Below are 27501 nucleotides of genomic sequence, written 5' to 3' on the forward strand. Positions count from 1 at the left end.
TATGCCACATGAAAATGGAGAAGCTAATATGGATCTTGAAGAAGGATCCTTCATTTCATAGTAAGCAACGCTCTAACGCTTCAAAATAGATCCCCAAAAAGCTTCAGAACCAAAGACTAGACAGGAGCAGTTATGTTCATGAAAGAATAGATATCAGTGCTTTCTAAGTTGGCACTAATTTTACAGCGCCTTTACAAATGGTTCACGTAATTTATTAAAAATGCGAAATGAAAAAGATCCTTCAGTTGAATAAGGGACCTATGATTCTGACTCTCAACTGAACCTGTTGAAGTATAGCAATGCATTCAGCAGAACTCCCAGAATTAGGCTGGAGTGGACTGTCCTGAAGAGACAGCTTCTGTACTTTAGAGGCCTGGGAAAACATTACAACTCCCAAAACATGGGTCTGCTTCAAAGCATCCCCAGCATGCGAACATTATCGCATGATACAAGGATGATTATAGAAGTGCACAGTAAAAAATGTTCTGGTGGGCTGCAGGTTAGGGCTCACACAGCCTTGCCAACTTATTACTGCTGAATTATAAACAACTAATATATCATCTGTGCTACATATCTGCCGCCAACAATTTACAGGTTTGGATTAGCATAACGATGACAATAGCTCATTGATCCACCAGAGGTTAATGACATTACAAACATACATGTTTTCTACTCGTAACTACATACATGAAAAATAAAACTGCTACAAAAAGCTGCTCATTCAAGGCCCCATCACACACGCCGTGGAAACTGATGATCTCATCAACACAACAGAAATATTATGGATATTTGAAACTGGGCTAACAAAATGTTTCTGTGCTCTATGACATTGTACTACCTGGTTTTCTTATTCTATGACCATACTTTTTTGGAAGGCAAAATTCCCTTTAAAGTTGAATCCCACGCAGATCTCACTTTAGTACTTTGTACATAGGGGTGACATTAGATCATTTTAATAGCTGTACTTGTGAAGGTACGGTTTCATTAGGAATTCAATTTAGTTATTAAATCAGTAAAGGAATTTACCTGAAATTGTTATTCTTTTTTTAAAATAAAAAAATATATTTTATTTCTTCCCATTAAAGATAGCATGTATAATAAATGTGATCTGGACAACAAAAAATCACACATTCTAGGTACAACAATCCATCTCAACCCTTATAATTTTGTTCTATGGCAATACAAATTCCAAACCCACATTTTGCCTGTGCAGTAAAGTTTTAAAAATGTTGCAAATTTACTTATAATCAGGATTGCTAATTTTGAAATCGAAAGCATTGTTTTCGAATATGTAATTGTAGCAAATCTGCCTCTTCTGCATGGTCACACCAGAGCTTTGGTCTTTTTCTGGGCCCTATTTTCACTGCCTCTAGGCCTGTGCACTTAACCACTGCTGAATATTACTCAAGTGCATGTTTTTCGCTCTAAATCATTTGCTGTACATTGAAAATCTGACTGGCCAATTTCGCTTTTCTATACATTAAGTGCACCTATAGCATGGAAAGTTGAGAATGTCATACGTGAGCTGCAGAGTTATTCAAACCACCCACATGCATGACTAACATATGTTTGTCAGGGGCACTGTGTTCTGGTGAGTCTGCAGTTTAAATGCACTGCAGTGACACCACAAAAAAATGCCTTTTCCAAGCAGAAAAAACAATTGTTTATTTGTTCATGTCCTCCCTAAAGTGTGCCTTGTAAGCCCACAAGGCAGGGTGATAATATATAAAAATATGGTGCTCTATATGTTGGTGTTTGTGTGGCCTCACAGTGAAATAAATGTCAGAATCTACCTCACTAGGTAGACCTTTCTCTAATAAGCCTAGGTAGGATTAAAACCTCTGCTAGGTGGAGAGCTAGAAAAATCATTCAAAGTAATTTACTGCGTAGTCCTTACATTTTGGTGAATCAGCTTTTTTATGATTTTACAGAAAAGTAACTTTGTAAAAATGCATCTTTGGCTGCCTCAAGTAGAACTGGTTTAAAACCAGCTCTGCCACTTAACCGCATCGCTGCAGCGGTTATTTTTGAGCTGTGCGGCTTTTTTCTAAAAGCCGCGTTACTTGACGAGCTCAGCTCGTCATCCACACACGACCACCGTGGCTGATGACGAGCTGAGCTAGTCATAAGCAGCGAAGGGGTTAATTCTGCAGAGTTGGAATACACATTATTGGCTGGGAGAGTTCACATCACTGACTCACATCAAAGGCCTGCCTCTGGGTTCTAGAAAGGTCCACGGGTGTCAACTGGCCTCCACTCCCATCTCAGTTGGCCTGAATTTACGCCTAGATTCCAGCCCATCACTTCTTTCTAAGCTCTTTTTGTTTCAAATCTTTTCATACCTCCCATTCCCCTTATGCTGTTCTAATGATTTTGGTGTCATTCTGCTTATTAATGTTTTCTACACGTGACTGTGACTTTTACTGTGTTGTAATCTTTCCTTTAAAATTATGGGCACTACTTGAACCTAGCACATACTTCACAAGGGATTGTTTGCTGCTTGTGCCTTACCAATCAGGGGTTATGCAGAGATTCTCCCATTACTGTGTTTTGATCTAACCAGAGTATGTTTATTAAGGAGGTAGAGGTATCCCTTTCCCAATTCATAATACACTTCCAACAGTCATACACTATATAATACTATTTTCTTCTTTGATCAAAAGTCTAGGCTCAAACTCTAGTATGTCAACATCTTCAATACATTCCAATGTACAAGATCATTACTGCAAACAAAATAAAATTCTTACACAGTTGTGCCAACCATGTTTTGTGTGCACAAAGATGTACTGGTGTTCATTATAGCATGTTCATTGACATAAAGCCACCAAGAGGTATTTATGCCACAATCAAGGCTTGCCAAGTGCAAATTGACCATCTTGCAGTATCCTTACCATTTCAGAATGTGATCCTCTAGCCCAATCTTTTGACTTCGCCGTAAAAGAGAGAGGTTTCAAATAATAGTAAAACAATGCCCTCAGATTCTTGTGGTTAATCTTAAAACATAGGAAATTAGATTCAAATACTTGTTATCACTTACTATTTGGAAACATTTCTCGTCCTATCTCCTTTCACATAGGATTTACATCAAACAAGAGAAAAAAAGTTGCCTCACTCGAACAATTCCACAAAATGACTGCTAAATGATTGATTACTCCCTTTGCAGACACCCTCCTCTGTAAACTACATACAATGAAGTGTACAACATCTATTTTACAGCATGCAATCATTGTATGATTAGCACGATGGGACAACTGACAGTGTTTACATCTAATGTCCTATGGACACATGTCTCAATATTTATGAAAAAAAAGATTTGCAAAGCTGCTTCAAATTAAAATGGAAAATAGCTGCCATGAGGAAAAACCATAGAAATAGACAATTTTACCAGCAAGCAAAACAATTCTTCAAAAGAGAAATCTACATGCCAGTTATCAGTCTCTGGTAAGAGGTGCAGAAATGGCCACTTGGAAGATGTGGTGTGTACTCTCTAGCTTTAAGGTGTGCTGCATTAACATCTCTCCTTCCGAAAGAAGAAGAAGTTTAGAGGAGGCTGTAATTTGTCTTCAGTCAACTTCTGTGCTGTGGTAAGTGCCTCACTAGCTTTTTCTGGCCCATCAAAAAATATACTCACCTTCAGTAATGATCTTTCTGGAGTGTACTTCTATCTACCTGCATATTCCCAACCTTTTGAATATCCCAGACATCAGACTGGATAAAGAAACGTTTGCAATAGCTCTTTGATTATGTTAGGTGGTACTGTCCCTGTAATGACACAAATGCCAAAGTGATGTGACTTGAGCCATAAAGTGCCCCCCCAGCACACAGACGTCAGATTCCCATCTCTTTATTACATGCCAATGAGGCATGCAGGATGATATCAATTCTCATAAGTGAAGTACAACTAAGTTGGAACCTTATTAATAATTATTATTATGAGAGCATCTATTGGGATGGAAAAGTCCTCTGAATGGTACGAAACGTGTAACCCAGCCCTGAGCACCCAACTGTACTGTTGTATGAATCACTAATGTTAATTTTTTGTCATAGGCGAACACGGATCAAGCGTGTGCGCCATGACTTAGGTTTGTCTCACGGATTGCAGCCTTGTTGGAACAGGAGGCGCACCCAAAGCACTACCCTCACACTGGTAAAAGGCTACTGACTTCACCAAGAATTAAGCAACACAAGTGCAGTATTGGCAGCATACCGTGTACTTATCAATACTAGTGAACAGGTCCTTTTTACCCTGCGTCACTGGAGTGAGCCTAGCAGGCTCACTCACCTTTTTTAAAAGTTCCGCTGCTGTGTGCTTAACTCATCCTTGGCCTTCATCAGGTAGATGTGGAGTGCTGCGCAGCAGAGGAGAAGTGAGACTGCGCTGGATATATGAGTCTTTGGGAAGGGTACAGTACAGGGACAGAACAGTACTGTGCGGTGTATGCAGGGTCACTGGAATTAGGCGGCACTGGAGGGCCAAATTATGCAGCAGGGCTGACTAAATAAATTGGCAACAAAAGGCACATTATGCAGCATTTTTTCTGATAGGATTAGTTTATTATTTTGTCATTTTTATACTTAACACTATCTGGGCACATGTTTCTCCCCATTAGTACCAGTTTAACACTCAAACATAGCAATAAGCAACAGAAATGTGACCAGTCAACCTTTGCACAGGACCTTCTACTGCGCTGCAAAATGTTTTTAGTAACTGTTTGAGCTATAAACAATTTTTTTGTTAAAATCTGCAGATTATGCAACGGATGATGAATTATATGGCAAATGTGGCAGCTCTAATTATGCAAAAAATATTGCAGCCACACACTCGCATAATTCCAGCGGTCAGAGTACATATGTGGTTACTGCATCTACAGGGTGTATGTATACCAGTGAGGAATATAATACAGGAGAGATGTAGTGCTGTGCAGACCATGTTCAATGAAAGCATGTGCTGGATGTATGTGTGCTTGTGTGAAGTACAATATACAGAAGGTAAGGCATTGTGCAACATGCACAGGGTGTGTGTGTTGAGTGGGCTGCCGTGATCTGAGCTGTGCAAGGAGCGCTGTGCGGGAAGCACCAGGCCTACATTGCCTCGCCGTGGTGAACCCCATAAGGGTAGAGGGGGCCAACATAGAACTTATTTGGGTCCGGAGCATGAGACATGTGTCCACCGATATAGGTGACCCTGTATGTCAAGAGCGGCCACCATAGTGAGGACGGTTGCACTGGAAGAGTATACACCCAGACCAGACGTATGCCTGGAAGGGTTCCAGTACCCCTGTGGCCAAGAGCTCAGATCATTGCCTAGACAGGAGGATTGCTGCTGTGTCCGTCAGGTCACGCCACCACACTATGATCAACACCCCGAAGTCCACATGGACACTGCCAAAGGCATTGCACTGTTGCAGGGCCTCCAGCTGGGAGCCTGAGGATTGAATCCAACACCCCTTCCCCCATTAACTCCCCTACTTACCTTATGTTTGCCAAGCTGGAGCAGCTTCGATCATATCGCTGGGACGAGCTTGCAGAGCTGCTCAAAAGTGTGCCAGCACCAGCTGGGTGCTGCTGTGTGTATAGCAAGCATCCCCACTTTGCAAAAGAGGATCAGAACTCAGGAACTCCTGTGGAGAGGGCGCTCGCTGTATCGTTGAATGGTTCCATACCACCGGAGCAGTTAAGACTGGAACTGCACTTTTGGGACCCTGAGGGCCTAGCTGCCAACGGTGGTATGGGCACCATAGACTTTATTGACTAATGCCGCCACCAATGAATGCGGAACATCTAAACACCGTTATAAGGAAGAGTGTGGGATATGGTTTTGCCTGACAACAACTAGTAAACTAAGATCAAGGGGATTGTGTTGTGTTATTGCTCATACATGTTGTTATACCTCTGCATGTATAGAGTTAGAATATATTATACTTCGTCTTACAAAAGTAAATATTTGACTGGACATTAGATTTATTTTCTGTACTGTGTGTACTTCGAGTATTGAATCGTGATCAATAACCTGTATCTATCCCCTCCACACGCACAGTGGGTCCCGGGATACATTTTCCATAGTTTCACCAAGAGACTCACCACCTTTAGTTTCTAGAATATGTCAGGTTTGTAAACTATCACAAATATTTAAGGTATGACTGTCACCTCTTTCAGGAGTAAATCCCTTGGGTGGGTTGGGACTAGCAAAAACCCTGAACTTTCAGTTGGAACTTTAGAAAGCTAAGGCAGAGGAAGATGAGAAAGTCACATGAGAAGAGGAAGTGGGAAAGACAGGAGGAATGGACCAGAGAACAGAAACTATAAGAGGAAGAGAGAGAGAGAGAGGAGAAGCAGAGAGAAAGGGAGGAGAAATAGAGAGAGTGGGAGAAGAAACAGAAGGAAATCGAAAGAGGGCTGGAGAAGGAAAAGACAGCCCTTGAGAGAGAACAATCTCTGATAGCAGTAATGACAACTACATGTGGGATAAGTGACTACTTCCAGTACAGGCCATGTTGGGCCAACGTTCCAAATTATCTTGAGCATGTGTATATGTATTTGGAAGACCAGAATATTTTGGAAGGGTTTATGAGTTTTGAGGTTGCTTGTAAAGCAAAGGCCTCAAATGAGATGTCTTAAGCAGCTGTATTATTGGGTCGTAAGCAATGGAAGAGGCAGCAGTCATTGGGACGTTGCCTGTGGCTGACCAGATGGCCTAGCAGTGAAGAAAATAAGCTCCTATTAGGCATTTTGGGCTGAAGCCATCTCAATACCTGTGGAGAATCTCTGACTGCAGGAGAGTGGCTGGTGCTCCATTTCAGACTTGGAGTCACAGTGTATTGCGTTAACGGAATGAGTGGGTAGGAGGTATGGAGGCAAAGAATTTTCAGTCCCATAACCAGTTAATGGTAACAGAGCGACTCAAGAAGCAGTGCTCTGCACAGCTTAGGCAATACCTGGAACTCTCTCCCTGTACACATCAGGAGTATTGATAATTATTTGGCTTTTCGCAAGGCTATCAAGACCCACCTCTTTCCTTCACTATAGGCCTCTTTCTGCTGTTCACTTTCTTTTGTCTGCCGCGTGTGCTTTTGTTTTTGCTCTTAGTTTCTCATTCTTTACCTCTGGTCTCCTTTTTGCAGTCTGCTGCCCTTCCGTTGCTTTTAGCGCCGGGACGCCCCTTTGGTGGTGCAGCCGTGCGTTCTATAAAACTACTTTACTTACTTACCTGTATGATCTGACAGAGAGGGATCCAACAAAACTTGCTGTGTTAGCTAATACGTGGTTAGCTAATAGGGTTCACAAAGAGCTGGAGCAGCATAGTTCTAAGCCCATAGTTCTAAGCCAAAGTGGTTCTAAACCAGAGGTAAGTGCCAGGGTAATTCTCATGGAACTCAAAGAGGGCCCAGGAAAAATGGTAATGGCGTATCCGGAATGGAGCATTGCTGGACATGGCACTTCTTAGGGGGATTTCCTTAAAACATTTTGCTTTTGGTTCCCCTGTTTTTTTCCAACTCTCTTTTCCTGACCTTGGGACTCTGGGCACTTTCTCACTGTACTACCACATTGGCTAATAGGGGGGCACTGGACTGACTGTGCCACTCACCTGAATAGCCTGTCAAAAATGTCCAATACTCAGGGTGACGGGTCTGACTTAGTAGCCAACCCTGAGGGGGCCGCTCACTACCACCAAACCGGGGTAGGAGAGTAGCCAGGTAAGTACATCCCTGTGTGTGTACTGCCTGGGTGGGGACCAGGGCTAGAAAATGCCACTCTCCCGCTCGCATTTGCGAGCCAGATTTAATTTGGGCAAGCTACTTTTTGGGTCCAACTTGCCCTTTCTGGCGAGTAGGAAAGAAGATTGACACTTGACCTCTGTCTCTGAAAGCGAGCAAATGTGATTAGATAGCAATATTTAAAGGCATCTTTATTGCTCACAAAGTGAATGAGCAATAAAAATGCCTTAAAATCTTGTTAACTTTTAACATTTGGTCACAGATGTACAGTTAGGTCGAGTAGGTTTTTAATGTTACTAGACCGACAGACCTAGTGAGAATTTTTTGATTTTTCGAGCCCTGGGGGCAAGCCCCCATGTTGGTCTTTCCTATCTAGGGGGGTTGGTTCTTCCTATGGGAAACTTCCTGGGTTTGACCGATTCTCTTGTTAAGGCCTCAGGGCATGGGGCACTTTCTCACTGTAAGTGCAGTGTGCAAGTGTGTGCGCACCCTTCCTACCCATGTTAGGAAGGGGTGCTCACCTGAGGTTTCTAAACATCGGTCAGGTCTGCCATGGCCGGCCGGTGGGTGCACACTTGCCGCTATTATGTTTTAAGGCCTGGATCCGGCCTGAAGTTTGCGTCGATGGTGCTCCGAAATTCATGACCAGCCTGCCATTGCAGGCTGGTATGTGTTTTGCACAAATGGTGCCCTTAACTACGTGTCCAATCTGCCACTTCAGTCTGGGGTGTTCTTTGCACCAATGGTGTCATTAAATATGTGCCCAGCCGACCATTACATGTTTAAGTCACTAGCCATCCTGAGAGGAACTTTCACTTCTACCAGAGTGCCCCGAGGGTACTTCCTAAGGGGTGATGCGAGACGGCAGGGGAAAGACAGGGCAGGTACACAGGTGTATCCCCTGCCTAGGTAGTGAGAAATAACCATGTGTGTTTCGCTACCTATGAGTTTTACTCTTCCCATAAGCTAACGCGGGGAAATGGTTGATATTAATTCAGGCTGCAATAGTGGATTGCAGTGGAGCAACCTCATGATGTTTCCTAATATTTCATTCGCAGCGACAACCCCTTGCTAGTGGTCACAGTAGCTTTGTCATGATTTGTGTAGAAATGCTACTACTAGGAAGTGAGCATTTCTATGCTCTAAAATTCCATGTGTGCCTTGGTGCTTGGCTCCAGTCCACACTGGAGGTTGGGGGAGCACATCTGTGCATTCCCCAGCAACAGTTCTAAAACACAGGGCATTCAATTTTAACAGACCTCTGTCATTTGTGGGCCTGGCTGCAGAGATTGTTAGAGAAGGTTTAGACACTTGGCCTCCAAAGCCTGATCATGGCCCTACTAAAGATTAGGATATGTATTTCCATGGCCTCATGGCAGACAGGTTTGAACTTTAGGAGAGACATCTGTGGTTCAAAGGGATACCCTTTGTGCCATCCTCTAGCAATGAGTGAGATACACTTGTGGGGATGTAGGACCAGAAGAACAAGTTTCTTAACTTCGGTAACTATATACCTGTAAGAAACACAGGTTAGTTATAGATTCCTTACCTTAGAATTACCCTTCAGGCATCAGACTGGATCCAGAAAGTTTTTCGTCAGCAGTACCCCGGCGCGTCAGAAGGTGGCGTCGGTCGACTCCGCGTTCGTCGTCGTGATCGCCTGGATGACGTCGCAGTAGCTACATAGATGCCGCCCTTGCACGCTGATATCAGTTCTGTACCCGACTTTCCTAGCCAGAAGCCTAGAGCCATGCAAGACACTGACCACTGGTGCATAAAACTTGGGCCCTGAAAGGAAGTCCTTAACCCTAGAAGTCAGTTCGCAGCATGGGGAGGATAGATGGGGCGGTAAGGAATCTATAACTAACCTTTGTTTCTTACAGATATATTGTTACCAAAGGTAAGTAACTTGTTCATCTGAAAGAAACAGTTCGTTATAGATTCATTACCTTAGAATAGATACCCTAGCAATATTAACCTTGGAGGTGGGTCTGTGAACCAAGCTCACACCACAAAGTCCTGGAGAACAGAACAGCCAAATAAGCTCTCGCTGGACTTGACTGTCCAGGCAGTAGTGTTTGGTGAACATGTGCAGTGATGCCCACGTAGCTGCCTGACAGATGTCATTTAGGGGGACTCCTCGTCCCAAAGCAGTAGTAGCTGTCGTCTTTCTGGTGGAATGGGCACACAGCCCCAACGGAGGCTCCTTCTATGCCAAAGAATAGCAGAATTTGATGTACAGAACGACCCACCTGGAGAAGGTCCGTTTGTGCATGGCCCGACCTTTCTTAACAGCCACATAACCAACAAAGAGTTGGTCATCCACCCGGAATTGTTTGGTGTGATCCAAGAAGAAGGAAAGGGCACATTTTGGATCCAGGCGATAGAGCCTCTCTTCCTCTCTCGAAGGATGCGGAAGTGGAAAGAAGGTGGGCAAAGTAATGGTTTGGCCAATGTGGAAAGAATCAACCACCTTGGGAAGAAAGGAAGGTCTAGTTCTGAGTAAGACCATGTCCGGATGAATAGCAGAAAGGGAAGCTTGGGAGAAAGAGCTTGTAGTTCACTAACGCTGCGTGCAGAGGTGAAGGCCACCAGAAAGGCAGTTTTCACAGTGGGAAATCTGAGAGGACAGTTATGTAACGGCTCCAAGGGAAAGCACATAAGAGATGTGAGAACCAAGTTCAAGTCCCACTGAGGCATTACGAAGGGAACAGGAGGAAAAACAGGAGTAATACCCTTAAGGAATCTATTTACAACAGGGGACTTTAACAGAGAAGGCTGATCAGGAATCCTAAGCAAGGCTGAAATGACCGGGAGGTAGCCCTAAAGAGTGCCCAGAGCAGACCCCTGCTGGGCCAAAGAAAGGAGGAACAACAGAACATCAGAAAGAGGGGCGGAAAGGGGAGCCACAGCCCTTGCTGTGCCCCATGTCACAAATTTGTTCCAGCTGCAGGTGAATACCGTTTTAGTGGAGGGACGTCTGACTGCCAATATAAAATCGCAGACTTCGGGAAACAGGTCAAATGATGTCAACTGCCACTGCTCAATCTCCACACAAGGAGGTGGAAGCTGGACAGGTTCGGGTGGAGGACCGTCCCCTGCTGCTGTGAAAGAAGATCCTCCCATAGAGGCATTCGGATCGGAGGATCGATGGCCATGTTGAGCAGCTCTGGATACCAGACTCTTCGTGCCTAATACGGAGTCACAAGAATGACTTGGAACCGGTCGCACTTGATCTTCTTCAGCACTCTGGGCAGAAGTGGTATAGGCGGACAGGTGTATACAAGATCGCAACTCCACTCGCGATTAAAAGCGTCGCCTAGTGAGTGCCACCTTGAAAATTCCAATGCGCTGAATTGCTGATAATGTACGTTCTCTTCGGTGGTGAGTAGATCTAACCAAGGGTCTCCCCACCGCTGAAAGAGACCTTGCACCACATTCGAGTAAAGATGCCATTCAAGATCCATCGTGCACCTGTGGCTGAGTTTGTCTGCCCTGGTGTACAGAGAACCTGCCAGGTGTTGAATCACCAGGGAAATACCTTGATGTTCCAGCCAAGTCCAGAGACGTAGGCCCTCTTGAAATAGGGTCCACGACCCCACCCTGCCCTGTTTGTTGCAGTACCACATGGCAGTGGTGTTGTCCTTGAACAACTGCGCTACTCTTCCCCGGACAGAGGGAATGAATGCCTTGAGTGCAAGACGAATCACCCAAAGCTCCAGAAGGTTGAAATGGAGCCCAGACTCCGCCTGAGACCAGAGGCCTCTGATCTCCACCTCCCTCGCATAGCCGCCCCATCCCAGAAGTGATGCATCGGTCACCACCATGAACTCTGGTTGAGGAAGGTAAAGGGATACTTCATCGACCCAATCCTGGTTCGTGAACCACCAGAGCAGTTGGAGTGCAGTGCCCTCCGAGATCTGGACGCAATCTGACAGGTTCCCCTGATGCTGTCCCCCACTGGAACTTCAGGTTCCACTGCAGAGCCTGCATATGCCATTTGGCATGATCCACCAGCAGGATGCAGGAGGCCATCAGGCCCAGTAGCCGGATGGTCATCCTGACCGAAATCTGGGATAGAGGCTGAAAGAACAGAATCATAGCCCGAATATCCCGGACTCTGCTGTTCTGGAGGATAGACCCGAAACTGTGTAATGTCAAGAATCGCTCAGATGAAGAGGAGCTTCTGAGAGGGAGTCAGGTGTGACTTCGGCACATTGATGGAGAACCCCAGCGAATGCAGGTGGTCAGCAGTAGTCTGGAGGTGTGAAACGACTGACTGAGTTGAGCCTGCCTTTAACAACCAGTCGTCGAGATAGGGGAAGACTGGAACCCCTGATCTGCGCGGATGAGCTTCGACTACCACCATCACTTTCGTGAACACCCGAGGGGCGAAGGTAAACAAAGTGCTTGTGGCCTACCGGGAACCGCAGGTAACGCCGGTGTGACAGCAGGACGGGGATGTGAAAATAAGGGTCCTGCAAGTCCAACGTTACCATCCAGTCTCCAGGATCGAGGGCAGACAGGACCTGAGTCAGGGTCACCATTTTGAACTTCTCCTTCCGGAGGAAGCAGTTGATGATCCTGACATCCAAGATGGGATGCAGGCCCTTGTCCTTCTTGGGCACCAGAAATTAGTGGGAATAGCACCTACAACCTACTTCTGGGGCAGGACATCGATCGATGGTGCCCTTGGCCAAGAGAGACATAATTTCCTGTTGGAGAAGGGCCAGATGATCCCCCGACATTCGATGGTACTGAGGTGGCATGGCTAGAGGAAGGGGGGTTATCTCGAAGGGGAGGGAGTAGCCATTTCAGACTATCTGCAAAACCCACCTGACCGACGTGATGGTACACCAGTGGGGGAGATGATGGTGAATTATTCCACCCACTGGCGTGTGATGGGCCTGAGAGATCGGACTAGGAGGGTTTGGAGGCTGCTGCAGAGTTGGTGGACTGGCCAGCCTGCTGGCCCCATGAACCATGGCGGTGTTTCCCATGTCCCCGGCCGTGCTGGGGCTGAACCGCTGGTGCCTGTGGCCCTGGAAGGAAAGTGGTGGGGCACCCCTTCTGTAGCCATGAAAGTGGAAAAAAGCTGACAATGCAGTGCGTGTGGTGGAGAGGCCCACGGATTTGGCCGTAGCCCGAGAGTCCTTGAAGCGCTCTAGTGCACTGTCTGCCTCGTCGCTGAAAAGGAGACGCCCATCAAAAGGCAACTCCATCAGGGTGTTCTGGATATCCCCAGAAAAACCAGTTGACCTCAGGCAGGCGTAGAGTCGAAGGGCTACTGATGCTGAAATCGTCCTACCCAGCGAGTCGGCGGTGTCCAGTCTACAGCGGATGGTAAACTTTGCTGCGTCTCTCCCCTCGGCAAATGCACGGGAGAGCACGGCCCGGGCCCCCTCCGAGCACGCATGCAGTACTTGCGCCACCGTATCCCACAAAGAGTGGGCATAACGGCCCAACAGACATGCAGTGTTTACCGACCGCAGTCCCAAGCTGGAGGAAGAAAATATCTTCTTCCCAAGTTGGTCCAGCTTTGTGGATTCCTATCAGGTGGCCAAGGCACCTTTGGATGTAGAGGCTTCGACCACAAAGCTATCAGGTGTTGGTGTTGGGAGAGGAAAGTGGGGTCGCCCGGGTCCGGGCGGTGGCGTGGGTTAATATCCTATCCACAGGAGCCCCTGTGTTGGGCCTGAACCAGGTCGCCAAAAGGATGTCTGTCAGGGCTTCATTGAATGGCAGAAGGGGCTGCGAGGAGCTTGCTGCCGGCTGAAGCACCTCTGTCAGGAGGTAAGTCCTGACTGCCACCATAGGTAGCTCGAAGTGGAGAGCCTCGGCTGTCCTACACAACACCACTACGTATGACGCTTCCTCCTCTGTAGCCATGTAGGAGGAGACAACATGCCTAGGTCTAGGGAGGTATCCAGACCACTGGAATCCCCAGTTCCTCTCTCCAGTCCGGATAGTAATCCAACTGGTCTGTTAGAGGGTCACCAGACTCCTCCCAGCCTTCCTCACCCTCCTGACTGCCAATCTGGCTAAAAAGGGCCAGGGTGGAACACAGGCACAAAAGTACCCATCGGCACCGGAGCCGGTTTTGGTCGACGCCGGTCATGCTCCGTGTCCACATTGGGCGGAAGCCGGGGTCGACACTGGCTGGGGGTCCAGCCAGCATCAGCAGCGCATGTGGTGCCAGTGGAAGTGGCGCAGGTGGAGTTGTAACTAGGTTGACCGGCGCAAATCCATATCCAGCCCTGGATCCAAAGGGGCACTGTGGTGCCTATGAAGACGCCGGTGTTGAAGGCATGGGGCCCCAAGCTGAGCCCGCGGGGCTCGAAGGCACGTAGGCAGAGTCAGGCTGCCCAAAGATGGCATGCATTGCTTCGTAAAATGGACGAAGCTGGGCAGGGGTCGCTCCTGATCCCGGGACGGCCGGAGTAGACCCTGTAGGCTCCGCACGCGGAGCCCCACCACCCGCACCCTTCGTTGCATTGGCAGACGGACAAGGGGAAGTCGAAGAGCAACGGTGCTTCTTGGACTTCTTCTTGTGCTTCTACTTACCTTACCCCAGTGAGAAGACTAGAGGCGATGACTCCGCGATCGGTCCCTCAACCTCCCACTCGGCCAGGAACTTGAGCGACGTGGAGCTGACTGCCAGGCCTCGAGGAACTTTCGGGACAGCTCCCGCGAAGACTTCGGGCCATGGTTCGGCAGTCAGAGCACGACTTTGGGTCATGGTCGCGCTCCAGGCAGTAGAGGCACACACGGTGCGGATCCATCACAGTCACTCGGTTACAGGAACCACATGCCTTTAAGCCAGACATTCCTCATGCACCAGGAGTTAATGGACTGAAAAAACGAAGTCAACAAAAGTCGAGAAAAAAAGTCAGTCAAAAAGTGACTGGAGGTACTGCTCTTAAAGGATCTGAGCTTGCAGGTTCACAAGGGCGGCATCTATGTACCTACGGTGATGTCATTCCGGCAATCACGAAGCAGACAACGAACGCGGAGTCCACAGACGCCACCTTCCGATGCGCAAGGTTACTGCTGACGAAAAACTTTCCTGATCCAATCCGAAGCCTGAAAGTAATTCTAAGGTAAGGAATCTATAACTGTTTCTTTTAGATACCCTGGACTACATGGTGCACATTGTCAGAGGACGTTGATATGCACAAGGAGGATTACTGCCATTGAAAGGAACTGTGTTCCCTTCCTGAATAGTGGCTGGCCTGGGCCGACTAGCTGCTGCTGTTTGGCCTCCTACAGTGTGCTCTCCAAGGGCGTGCACCCTGTTCTTTCGGAGGTCTCAGGGACATCAAAGATTACCAACAAGGGACCCTCACATCTATGCGCGACACCTTAAGCGCAGTGCCCTCTCAAGTGCCCACATCGTCTGCTGGATTCCAGCTGGTACTGTGGCATGGACGTGGAACTAAGACTTGTACATTGAGACAGGATCGCCTTGGTCAGAGCCCCCAAAGTACATCACGTATTTATGGCGTGTGGCCTCAGCATAGTGGGGACCTTGCTGCGTATAAGCTTCTAGTTGGGGGCGAGAGGATTCATTGGTTGCAGGATCGAGAGTACCCGCTTCGTCGATCGTGTCGATTCTCTCTCATACAAAAGGTCGACTGCATGCTTATTGTGTGCAGTGTCCGATTCACAGGTTGCAACCCTCAGAAGTAATTGGTCTGGATTCTGAATGAGTGTGTGTTCACCAGTACTTTATTGACTGAATACAATATATGCTTAAAACATCCTCTGGATAAGCCTAACTGCTCACCGACATTACCACAAAGAGAGCTGTTCATGCTTACCGACTTTACCGTCTGCTATATCTCTGCAGACTCCCTGGACTATGTGCACACTATACCGTACTTTGGTTTAGTATATACAGAGCCAGCTATCTACATTGGTGAATCAGCGGTGGGATGTAAAGCCATGTATTTATTGGACTAACTTAGTCAACCTCTGATCACATGACAAAAATCCAAAAAGTGTCTTTAGCACAACTCATTTTTTGAATGGACTATTTTTCCCCAAACTCTAAAAATCTTGTTAGGGCCTTGTGTTAAGTTCCGTAGCATTTTTTTTTTAGAAAAATAATGGTCACTGAAGTTAGAAGGGAAGTATCCAGGATGGTTAGCGTGGCTCTTCTAAAAAGAATCCCACTTTAGAAATATAATGAGCAATCGAGGGAATATTGCTGTGGAGCTCGACCTCACCCCTTACACAAACCTAGAGGTTAGAGAGTTAAGGCTTCTCTGCTAAGCTAAGCAACTAAGAACTGGGTCCAACCCGACCAGGAGAAAACTCCTGGAGTTCCTGGCAGGGCATGTAAGATGAAGAAGAAGGTGAAGACATTCAAGGGAATGGAGAAAGTAGTGAGGAGGATGAGGTCTTCGACAACTACTTGGGGAGTAAGTGAACTTTGTTTTCGAACCTCCACAACTAAGATGTACAGGGGCTAGCTCCTGCAGAGGTTGGGGCAACTCCCTACCAGACAGTGTGGGCAACCTCACTGGGGAGAATCTCCTTTTAGAAATGATACCAGAAGACTAGACCTAGAGGCTAGGCTCCTAGCTCTAGAGAAAGAGAGCATAGATGAGCCTAGCACCCATCAATGGTAGCAGCTATTTAAAAAGCTTAGAAAAAGAAGGAATTGCCTCTACATTTGAGGATGGTAATGACATCACCAAGTGGTTCATAGCCTTTGAGAGGGCTTGTGAAGCCATAAGAGTGAGAAAATCTCACTGGGGGCTCTCCTGTGGGAACTGTTCTCTGGTAAGAGCAGAGACAGACTTCTGACCCTTAGTGGGGCAGAAGCAGAGTCATATGAACTCATGAATGGCACCCTGATTGAAAGATTTTGACTTACTACTGAGGAGTAGAGAACGAAGTTCAAGGGGCTCAGAAATCCCAGTCTCAGTCCTGGGTGGAATTTGTAGGCATCTCAGTAAAGACACTAGGTGGCTGGTTGACTGGAAGTAAAGATTATGATGGACTTTATACTTTGTTTATGAAAGAACACATTTTAATTAAATGCATCAATGAAAGGTTGCATCAGCATCTGGTAGATCTAGGTCACATTTCTCCCCAATAATTGAGAAAGAAAGGAGGACCACTGGGTCAAGACAAGGGTAACCAAGACAACCACTGGGGGTGACCAAAAGAGGGTGAGAAACTCAAAGATAAAACACAAGAGTCTTCTAAAGGCCCCCAAAATCTTGGTCAGGTGGGTGGGCCCAAGAACTCTGCCCAGCCCACTAATGGGTACAAAGGGTAACATTTTGATCCTGCAAAGGCCTGGTGTTTTCACTGTAACAAGAAGGGAAACCCAACTGGAGATGCTGCCTGTCCCAACAAACCAGTTCCTAGACCCCTACCAGTATCTACTGGTATGGCAAATCTCCAGATGGGATCAATAGTGTGCCTAGAACTAATAAGGGTTCACACTTAGGCTGTGGGGGAAGTACCTGAAGTATCCCTTAGTAGATAGAGGCCCAGAGGGATTCAGGTGCTAGTGTCACTATCTATGGTGAGAGATAGTCCGGTTTCCCTAGAGCAATACCCAACTGGAAAAACCTATTCAGTTACCAATGCTGACACAGTCACTGAGATAGTGTGTGTGAAACCAGAGCACAGTGCCTTGCACAGGGTGAACAAGTAGGATTGGAGCCTGAAATGATGGCCCAACCTCCCAAGAGCAAAGGTAGGAAGACTGGTGACACAGCTTCCCTACAGCACCAAGACCAGGACCCATCTCCCCAGGGAAAGGACTTGTCAGCACTTGAGGTAACCGAGTCCATGGAGCTTGAACCTCAGGAGGTAGTGCTCTTGGGGCAAGGAGAAAGACCCTGTAGGGAACAGCTGTGCCTTGGGCAGCAGGTCTGCCCCACTCTTGAAGGCCTGAGGCAGCAAGCTCCTGCACATAAGCAGGGAGAGGTCAGTGGCTCCCACAAAGTCTATTGGAAGGAAGGACTCCTGTACACTGAGACCAGAGACCCCAAACCTGGAGCCACTAGGAGAGTGGTAGTGCCTCAGCTGTATTGGGTGTTCCTACTCACCTTTGCCAATGAAATCCCCTAGCTGGACATCTGGGCAAGAGCAAAACTTGGGAAAGATTGGTCACCGACTTTTATTGGCCCCAGATGTCACAAAACCTGAAGGAGTTTGTAGGCTCCTGTGTCACCTGTCAAGCCCGCGGCATGACAGGAGGGCACCCAAAGGCCCCCTTTATCTCACTTCCAGTCTTTAGGGTTCCATTTGAAAGGGTATAGTGGATAGAGTAGGTCCACTTGAACCTCCCACAGCCTGAGGAAAAACATTTATACTAGTAGTAGTGGGTCATGCTACTAGGTATCCTGAAGCCATTTCCCTCAGGACTACCAGAGCCTCGTCTTCACCAGAGTAGGGTTTCATAAGGAGATAGTATCAGACTAAGGTACCAACTTCATGTCTGCATACTTGAAACAAATGTGGGATGAGTGATCTACAAGTTCACAAAACCTTATCACCCAAAAACCAATGGCCTCGTTGAAAGATTTAACAAGACATTGAAAGGCATGATAATGGGATTCCCTGAAATACTCAAAAGGAGATGGAATGTTCTGTTACCCTACCTGCTTTTTGCCTACAGAAAGGTACCTCACACTTTAAACTTCTGTTTGGTGAGCGCCTTGAGACACTCACGGGTGAGTAGCACGCTCTATAAATGTACTGACATTGATTGTTCACCCTGTAGGGGGACCACTCTCACTTGTGAGGAAAGGATGAGAAAGACCCCATCATGTACCAACGCAAGTTGTGATGGACTATGTACTAGGCCTTCATTACAGGATAGAGTACATGCAGAAAGCATCCCTACACCTTGAGGCTAGCCAGGAGATCCAGAAGTCCTGGTATGACCAAAAATATGCGCTGGTAGAATTTCAACTAGGGCAACAGGTATGGTCTTGGAGCCAGTGGCACAGAGCGCCCTCCAGGACAAATGGGGTGGCCCCTACCCTATCCTGGAGAAAAAGAGTGAGGTCACCTACTTGGTAGACCTGGGCACTAGCAGGTCCTCTAAAAAGGTGATACATGTGAACCGCCTTATTCTCTATTCTGACAGGGCTGATGTAACCATGCTGATGGTTACTGCTGAGGATCAGGAGACAGAGAGTGAACTTCTCCCTGACCTCCTCGCTTACATCCCCCAAGATGGGTCAGTAGATGGAGTCGTCTATTCAGACACCCTCTCTGCCCAACAGCAAGCTGTTTGCAGACCGGTTTTGCAAACAGTGTGACCAGCTCTTTTCCTTGGCCTCTGGTCAGACTTCCTGGCGGACCCATGATGTGAACACTGGAGTCAGCTTGCCTGTCAAAACAAATCTATTGCCATTCTGACCAAGTCAAGGAAAGCATCAAATCTGAAGTCAGCGAGCTGCTGGAGTTGTGGGTCATTGAGCCTTCTGAGAGTCCCTGGGCCAGCCCGGTGGTCCTAGTCCCCAAACCTCATCCACAGGGTGGAAAGAGAAAAATTAGGCTTTGTGTGGACTACAGAGGCCACAATGCTGTCACCAAGACAGATGCACACCCCATCCCCAGGGCTGAGGAATTGTTAGATGAGTTGGGGGATGCCAAAAACTTAAGTACCTGTGACTTAACTGCAGGGTACTGGCAGATTGGCATGGCCGCTGGAGCAAAAGTAAAGGCAGCAGTCTCCACACCAGATGGTCACTTCCAGTTTACTGTGATGCCCTTTGGTTTAAAGAATGCCCCTGCCACCTTCTATAGGTTGGTGAATCAAGTCCTTGCTGGGTTGGAAGCCTTTAGTTCAGCTTATCTTGATGATATTGCTGTGTTTAGCTCTTCCTGGCAGGATCACCTGGTCCACCTGGGAAAGGTTTTACAGGTCCTGCACACTGCAGGCATAACTATCAAGGCATCCAAGTGCCAGATAGGACAGGTAACTTGTTTACTTGGGGCATCTTGTAGATGGAGGCCAAGTCCAATCCCTCCAACCGAAAATCTAAACCATTTTTGATTGGGAAACTCAAACAACCCAGACCCAAGTCAGTGCACTCCTTGGCTTGACTGGGTACTATAAGAAGTTTGTGAAGAGATATGGATCAAGTGCGACTCCCCTCACAGAACTCATCTCCAACAAGATGACCAAGAAACTGAACTGGACAGTTGGCTGCCAAAAGGCTTTTGACACCCTAAAAGAGGCAATGTGCTCAGCGCCTATGCTCAAAGCTCCAGATTACTCCAAGCAGTTTATATGCAGACTGATGCATTTGAGCTGGGGATAGGAGAGGCCCTATCCCAGAAAGATTATGATGGACAAGACCAACCTGTTGCTTTCATAAGCAGAAGGCTACTCCCCAGGAAGCTGTGTTGGAGAACCATTGAGAGGGAGGACTTTGCTGTGCTGCAGAAGCTAAGACCATACCTGTGTGCTTCTCACTTCTTAGTTCAAACTGACCACAATCCTCTGAGATGACTAATGCAGATGAAAGGAGAAACCCCAAAACTTTTGAGGTGGTCCATATCCTTATAGGGAATGGACTTTACAGTGGAACACAGACCTGGTACTGGCAATGCCAATGCAGAGGGCCTTTCCAGATTTTTCCACTTAGACAATGAAGACTCTCTACAGAAAGGTTAAGTCTCCTCTTTCGTTTGGGGGTTGGGGGAGGTTGTGTAGCAAAGTGCCCCTTTATTGCATCGTCCCCCCCTTTCACCCCCCGCCCACCTTTTGCCTGAAATCCGATGCAACCTTACTTGATGTGCCCTGGGTCCCTGCCAATCAGGTTCCCAGTTCCCAGGGCCTGTGTTGTTTACCAAGAATGTATCTTTGTGTCTACAACTGGCACCTCCCTGGCCACATGTAATCCACTTGTAGGAGGTACCATGGGTATCAAGGGCACTGTGAAAGAGCTTTCCAACCCCAGCGCAGGAAACAACGACATCACCCCATCACAAGACCTCTGCAACTCCCTCGCCTCATACTTCCACAACAAGATCACGGACATACACAGCAGTTTCAACAACCAACCAACGCACACCACGACCGACCTGCCACCCCCCCCCACCACCACCCTCCACGCCTGGACCCCGATCAGCACAGAAGACACCATCCGCACGATGAACTCCATCCACTCCGGATCACCAACCGACCCCTGCCCTCACCACGTCTTCAACAAGGCCGACGCTGTCATCGCACCCCACCTGCGAGACATCATCAACACATCCTTCGACACCGCCATCTTCCCCGAAAGCTGGAAACACGCCGAACTCAGCGCTCTACTCAAAAAACCAACAGCGGACCCCACCGACCTCAAGAACTACCGCCCCATCTCGCTTCTACCGTTTCCAGCCAAAGTCATCGAGAAGACCGTCAACAAGCAGATGGCCGCCTTCCTCGAGACGAACGGATCCCTCGACCCCTCACAGTCCGGCTTCCGAGCCAAACACAGCACCGAGACCGCCCTCATCGCCGCCACCGATGACATCCGAGCCCTGATGGACAAGGGAGAAACAGCGGCCCTCATCCTCCTAGACCTCTCCGCGGCATTCGACACGGTCTGCCACCGCACCCTAACACGGCGCCTCAGCAACATCGGTATCCAGGACAAGGCGCTGGAATGGATCATCTCCTTCCTCGACGGAAGAACACAGCGAGTCCGCCTACCACCGTACAAGTCAGAGGCCTCCGAAGTCATCTGCGGCGTCCCCCAAGGATCATCACTGAGCCCCACCCTCTTCAACGTCTACATGAGCCCCCTCGCGGCCATCGTACGCAAACACCACCTCAGCATCATCTCCTACGCCGACGACACCCAGCTGATCCTCTCCCTGACCAACAACCCCGCCGCCGCCAGAGCCAACCTGCACGAAGGGATGAAAGAGGTAGCCGAGTGGATGACGACCAGCCGCCTGAAACTGAACTCGGACAAGACGGAGGTCCTCATCCTGGGCTCTTCACCCTCCGCCTGGGACGACTCCTGGTGGCCTCCCGCCCTGGGCACCGCACCCAAACCGACAGACCATGCACGAAACCTGGGCTTCATCCTGGACTCCTCCCTCTCCATGACCAGGCAAGTCAACAGCGTCTCCTCGGCGTGCTTCAACATCCTACGCATGCTACGAAAGATCTTTTGGTGGATCCCCGCAGAGACCAGGAAGACCGTCACCCAGGCCCTCGTCACCAGCCGACTGGACTACGGCAACGCCCTCTACGCCGGGACCACCGCCAAGCTCCAGAAGAGACTCCAGCGGATCCAAAACGCCTCAGCCAGACTCATCCTCGACATCCCACGATCCAGCCACATCTCCGGTCATCTGAGAGACCTTCACTGGCTCCCCATCAACAAGAGAATCACCTTCCGCCTCCTCACCCACGCACACAAAGCCCTACACGACCAAGGCCCGAGCTACCTCAACAGCCGAGTCAACTTCTACGCTCCCAAACGCCACCTCCGATCAGCCAACCACGCCCTCGCCGCCGTCCCCCGCATCCGAAGAGCGACTACAGGAGGAAGGTCCTTCTCCTACCTGGCCGCCAAGACCTGGAACTCCCTCCCGTCCGACCTGCGCCTGACCCAAGACCACCTCTCCTTCAGGAAGAAGCTGAAGACCTGGCTGTTCGAGCAGTAGCGGCACCCCCCCTCCCCAGCGCCTTGAGACCCTACGGGTATGTAGCGCGCTTTATAAGTGTCACTGATTGATTGATTGATTGATTGATTGATTGATTGACTGTGACCAGCGAAGGCCTCCAAGGACTACAGTATCTATTGTGCCACCCTTAGGGGCCCTGCGCCTTAACATACACATACTGCCAATGCAGGCTGCCTGTTTTGGTGCAGAGAAAATTGAAAAGACGACATGGCACACATCACTGTGTGCCATGCCTGCAACCGCTGCCTAAAGCCTAGGTAAGTCACTACTCTAGAAGTCACCACCCTAAGGTGAAGGTGCAAATGAATGAGCCCTGTAGCCCTACAGTGACTACGTCCATTCTTAGACATTGTGTAGTAAAGCCATGAAGAGTATATGGTCTGGAAGTTGGTCATTAAGAACTCCCTAGCTCCATGATGGCATTACTAAAAACTGGGACGTTTGGTAACAAACCTTTCAGCACATTAAACCCACATTAATGCCACTGTGGGATTTAATTTGATAAGCCCTCGGAGGGCATTTTAGAGATGCCCACCTGAAAATCAACCAGCCCTGGTGTGGTTCCTGAATGTCTCTCCAAAATTTGCCACCACCAAACAGGTTTCTGGACCCCTGGGTAGAGAGCATCCGCTCTCTCGGTTCAGAAACAAAGCCCATCCTGGGTAGAGGTATCATGCCTTCTCTCCCAGAATGGGCTGAGCCCACAAAAGGGGAAGCTTTGAAGGCCTGCCACCTTTGGACGCTGTCCCTGCCTTTTGTTGCTCCCAGTAACTGGTTCCCAGTAACTGGCTCCCAGCGGTTGACCCCCACTTTGGACGGGAGAATAGGCAAAGAATTCCAAGCTAGGAAGAGAGGTGTGCCCAGCTATGCCAACCACACCCCTCAGGTGGGGGAGACGAGGTGAAGAACACATCTCAGTCCCCTCCATCCTGAAGATGAAGGGACTCAGCCAATTAGGAAGAGGCTCATGCCCCACTGGAGGGTGGCATGTTAGGGGAAGTACCAACCCCAAGGAAGGGACTTATTGGTCACGACCTGCACACCCTTTTAACACCTTTGAGGAAGAAAGAAGGACCTAAGAGCCGTGGCCCCAGCCTTACTGGCCAGTCCAGTCTACAGCCTGGTTACAGCAAGAACCCGGCCAGTCCGGCAGCCAGCAACCCGGAGGACCTGCAACATTCCCACAGACTCGGTCTCCCGTGAGTACTGGATTTGCTCAACTAAATACTCACCTCCAGAATTCAGATTCCGTTGACTCCGTGATTCTGCACCACTCTGCAGATGACACTCAAGGCCTGAGTTCGAGTGGCCCAGCACCCCTAGAATGTCTCCCCAGCGATCCCGACCTGGGATCTGGTGATCTGTGAAGATGTTAGTCTTGACTTCTAACAGAAGGGAGCTGAAGGTACAGGAGCTCAGCAGTCACTTGCACCACAATGACATATGAAGCTTCCTCCTCCTCTGCCACGGTGCAGAGAGAAAGCAGACAAGAATCTGGAGAGATGCCCAGTACACGGGTAACAGTCAATCCCTTATACCACTCAATTTCTTGCTCTAGCTGGTCTTGTAAAGGGTCTAGCGACACCTCCCAAGCTTCCTAATTCTTCAGAATACGGCTGAGGAATTGACCTAGGACCCAAGCGTGCTGTCAGCGCTGGAACAGGAATCGGTAGGCGCCGATCTGGCTCTGGGTCGTCAGGTATGAGAATGGGGCTGGCATCAGCAGAGCCAAGAGTCTAGGCACAGGAGCCGGTGCTGGGAAAGGTCACAGTGGCTCGACTGGCGTCGGTCCGGATCCATTACCAGATCCATGGGGAGGGATTAATTTGTGTTGCCCGAAGGTGCACCAGGAGGGTTAGGCCACCCAAATATGAGGCACATGGCGTCATAAAATTCCGTGAGCTGGGCGAGAGTCGCTCTGGCTCCCAGGAAGGCAGGGCAGAGTGGAGCTGACCCAGGCGCAGTTTCAGCTGAACGAGGCCTAGAACGCAGACTCTTCTGTCGCGTCAGCGGACAGACGGGGAGATGTAAAAGCACGATTTGACTTCTTATGTTATTTATGCTTCCTAACTGACCTACTCGAATACTTCGAGAAGGAGGACGAAGATGTAGGGCTCTCAGAGCAGTGCCCAGACCTTCCTCTCGACCAAGACCTCTGGGGCAAACGACGTGGTGCTGAATGCAGAGCCGTATGCAGCTTCAGGGACTGCTCCCTCAAACCTTTTGGAGCCATGGCCTGACAGTCGGAGCACAACTTCCAGTCGTGACCGTGTTCCCAGCACCAAAGAAACCAGGTGTGTATCCATGACTGACATAGCGCACTGACAGGCGCCCCACAGCTTGAAATGGAGTAGTTTCTGTCCTGTAACTCCAGTTCTGTAGTAGGGGTATCTATGTTATAGTCATAATCTAGTGAATAGTCCCGCCCATGTGCGTGGACCCCGGCAATCAAAAATAATCTCTTAAGTTGTCAAAATAATGCAGAAACTGCAAAGACACTTAGGAGAGAATTTAAAGACAAATAATGCAGCCTATATCCACAGGCTACACTGTCCAGTACTTCAACTAGAAATTCCACCAAAAAAACACCACACATAAAACAGCCTGCAGTTTCTACCATAGAGAAACTTGCCTCCCCCAGTCAAAGACTCTGGAATGATAGAGAGGAAGGAAGGGACAGACAAGCCCCATAGGCTGCCATTATGTGGCTTAAATAGGATACTGTGCCTTTAAGAGAACTTTCCAGAACTTCTCCCAGTATCCCAGAATGCATAGCAGGTCCCTCTACTTTCAGTTCTTTTTGAAGGCGAAGCACGCCAGACCTGTCGCATTCTTGTATGATGAAAAAATCTCCACCGGGGAGGAGGGCGGGCGCTTATGACTATAACAGAGATACCCCTACTACAGAACTGGAGTTACAGGACAGAAACTACTCCTTCTGTAGTAGGGGATCTCTGTGTATAGTCATAATCTAGTGAATAGAATGGCAAGCCCATCCCCACACCAAAGCGGCGGTGGAGAATAATACATAACGCCACTACTGTGCGAACAAATTCCGCAGCGAAGCCTGCCCAACCTGAGCGTCTGCCCTGCTGTCAGTGTCCAGGCAGTAATGCTTAGCAAAGGTATGAACCGACTTCCAAGTGGCTGCCCTGCATATTTCAGCAATCGGCACGTTACGGAGCAGAGCCGTCGTGGCAGCTTTGCCCCTGGTGGAATGAGCCTTAGGCTTACCTCCTAAGGTCTTATTAGCTTTCTGATAACATAATTGTATGCAGGACACAATCCACCTAGAGATGGACTGCTTAGAGGTCGCAAGACCCGTCCTGACCGATCCATAATTGACAAACAACTGGTCAGACCTACGAATATCTTTGGTTTTATCCAGATAAAATTTCAACACCCTCCTCACATCCAGGGAATGGAGAGACCTCTCCGCTGGGGATGAAGGGTTCTGAAAAAACGTAGGCAAAGTTATAGTCTGGTTGACATGAAAATCAGAAATAACCTTGGGAAGAAATTTAGGGTGAGTGCGCATAACAACCTTAGCGGCATGAAATACAGTATAAGGTTCATTACAACACAACGCCTGAATTTCACTCACCCTGCGGGCCGATGTAATGGCCACGAGGAACGCCGCCTTCCAGGACAGGTGCTGCAACGAAGCCTTATGAATAGGTTCAAAAGGCTCCTTCATCAATCTGGACAGCACCACATTCAATTCCCATGAAGGCGAGGGAAGCCTGACAGGAGGGAATACTTTCTTCAGACCTTCCAGAAAATCTTTGATCACAGGGATCTGGAAAAAGGAAGTCTGTGAAGGGCATTTCCTGTAGGCAGTCAATGCAGCAAGATGTACCTTAATGGAATGGACATTAAGGCCAGACTGCGCCAAATGTAAAAGGTAAGGAAGGATGACATCTTCCTTGCAGGTCGTAGGATCATGGTTCTTAGACTGGCACCAGATACAAAACCTCTTCCATTTGTAAGCATATGAAGTCCGAGTGGAAGGTCTCTTAGACTCCTTCAGTATGTCCATGCAATCGTCGGGCAGATTCAGATGGCCATATTGCACTATCTCAGGAGCCATGCTGCCAAACTCTAAGACGAGAGGTTGGGGTGTAACATCCGTCCCCCGAACTTCGTGAGAAGGTCCGGCCTGCACGGCAACCGAATGTGAGGAAGGAGAGACCGGTGAAGTAGGTCCGTGAACCACCACTGCCTGGGCCACTCCGGGGCGATGAGTATCATCCGAGCTCTGGACCGGGCCAGCTTGATGAGCACCGCCGGAATCAGGGGAATGGGAGGAAAGGCGTACAGAAAGCTGTTCGTCCAGTTGATCCATAACGCATTCCCCAGCGTCCCTTGTTGGAAGTACCTGGAGGCGAAGTCTCTGCACTTGCTGTTTTCGGCGGTGGCGAACAAATCTACGTTTGGAGTTCCCCACCTTGCGAAGACTTCTCCTAGTACTTCGTCGTTTATGACCCATTCGTGGTTTTCCTGAAGCAGTCTGCTCAGTGCGTCTGCCTGAACATTCTGCACACCTGGTAGATGGGTAGCCGTTATCGTCAGTCCTCTGGCTAGGAGCCAGTGCCAGATCGTCTGGGCCTCCTGCGACAGAGTGCGCGATCTCGAGCCCCCCTGCTTGTTGAGGTAGTACATTGTGGTAGTATTGTCCGTCTGTACAAGCAGAGAGTCGGTCTGGAAGGACGGAAGAAAGGCCTTCAGCGCCAAGTGAACAGCCCTGAGTTCCAGGAAATTGATGTGATACGTGGCCTCCATCGGTGACCACGTGCCTTGAATCTGCAGAGTCCCGGAGTGCGCTCCCCATCCCAGAAGAGACGCATCCGTCACGACAGTCTGCGTGGGAATGTCCTTGTGAAAGGGAACCCCTCTGAGGAGATTCTCCGCCGAACACCACCACTTCAGAGACTGAAGAGCATGCAGCGACAGGCGAATCTTGTCGTCCCAAGATCCTTTCCTCTGATCCCACTGGTCCTCCAAGGACTCCTGCAGCGTTCTCATGTGCAGCCGTGCGTGTGGCGTCAGGAAGATACAAGAGGCCATCGATCCCAGTAGAGAAGACACCGTCCTCACTGTTGTAGATGTCATAAGAGCC

The 27501-nt window shown here is 48.7% G+C and overlaps 1 protein-coding gene across 2 annotated transcripts in view; it reads right to left on the reverse strand.

The window, feature by feature from the left end:
• Nucleotides 1-27501, reverse strand: part of PAN3 (poly(A) specific ribonuclease subunit PAN3) — a 1023990-nt gene that overhangs the window by 141318 nt on the left and 855171 nt on the right. The gene's annotated exons all lie outside the window — the stretch shown is intronic.

This window comes from Lissotriton vulgaris, chromosome 8 (genome assembly GCF_964263255.1).
Source record: "Lissotriton vulgaris chromosome 8, aLisVul1.2, whole genome shotgun sequence".
Lineage (NCBI taxonomy): Eukaryota > Metazoa > Chordata > Amphibia > Caudata > Salamandridae > Lissotriton > Lissotriton vulgaris.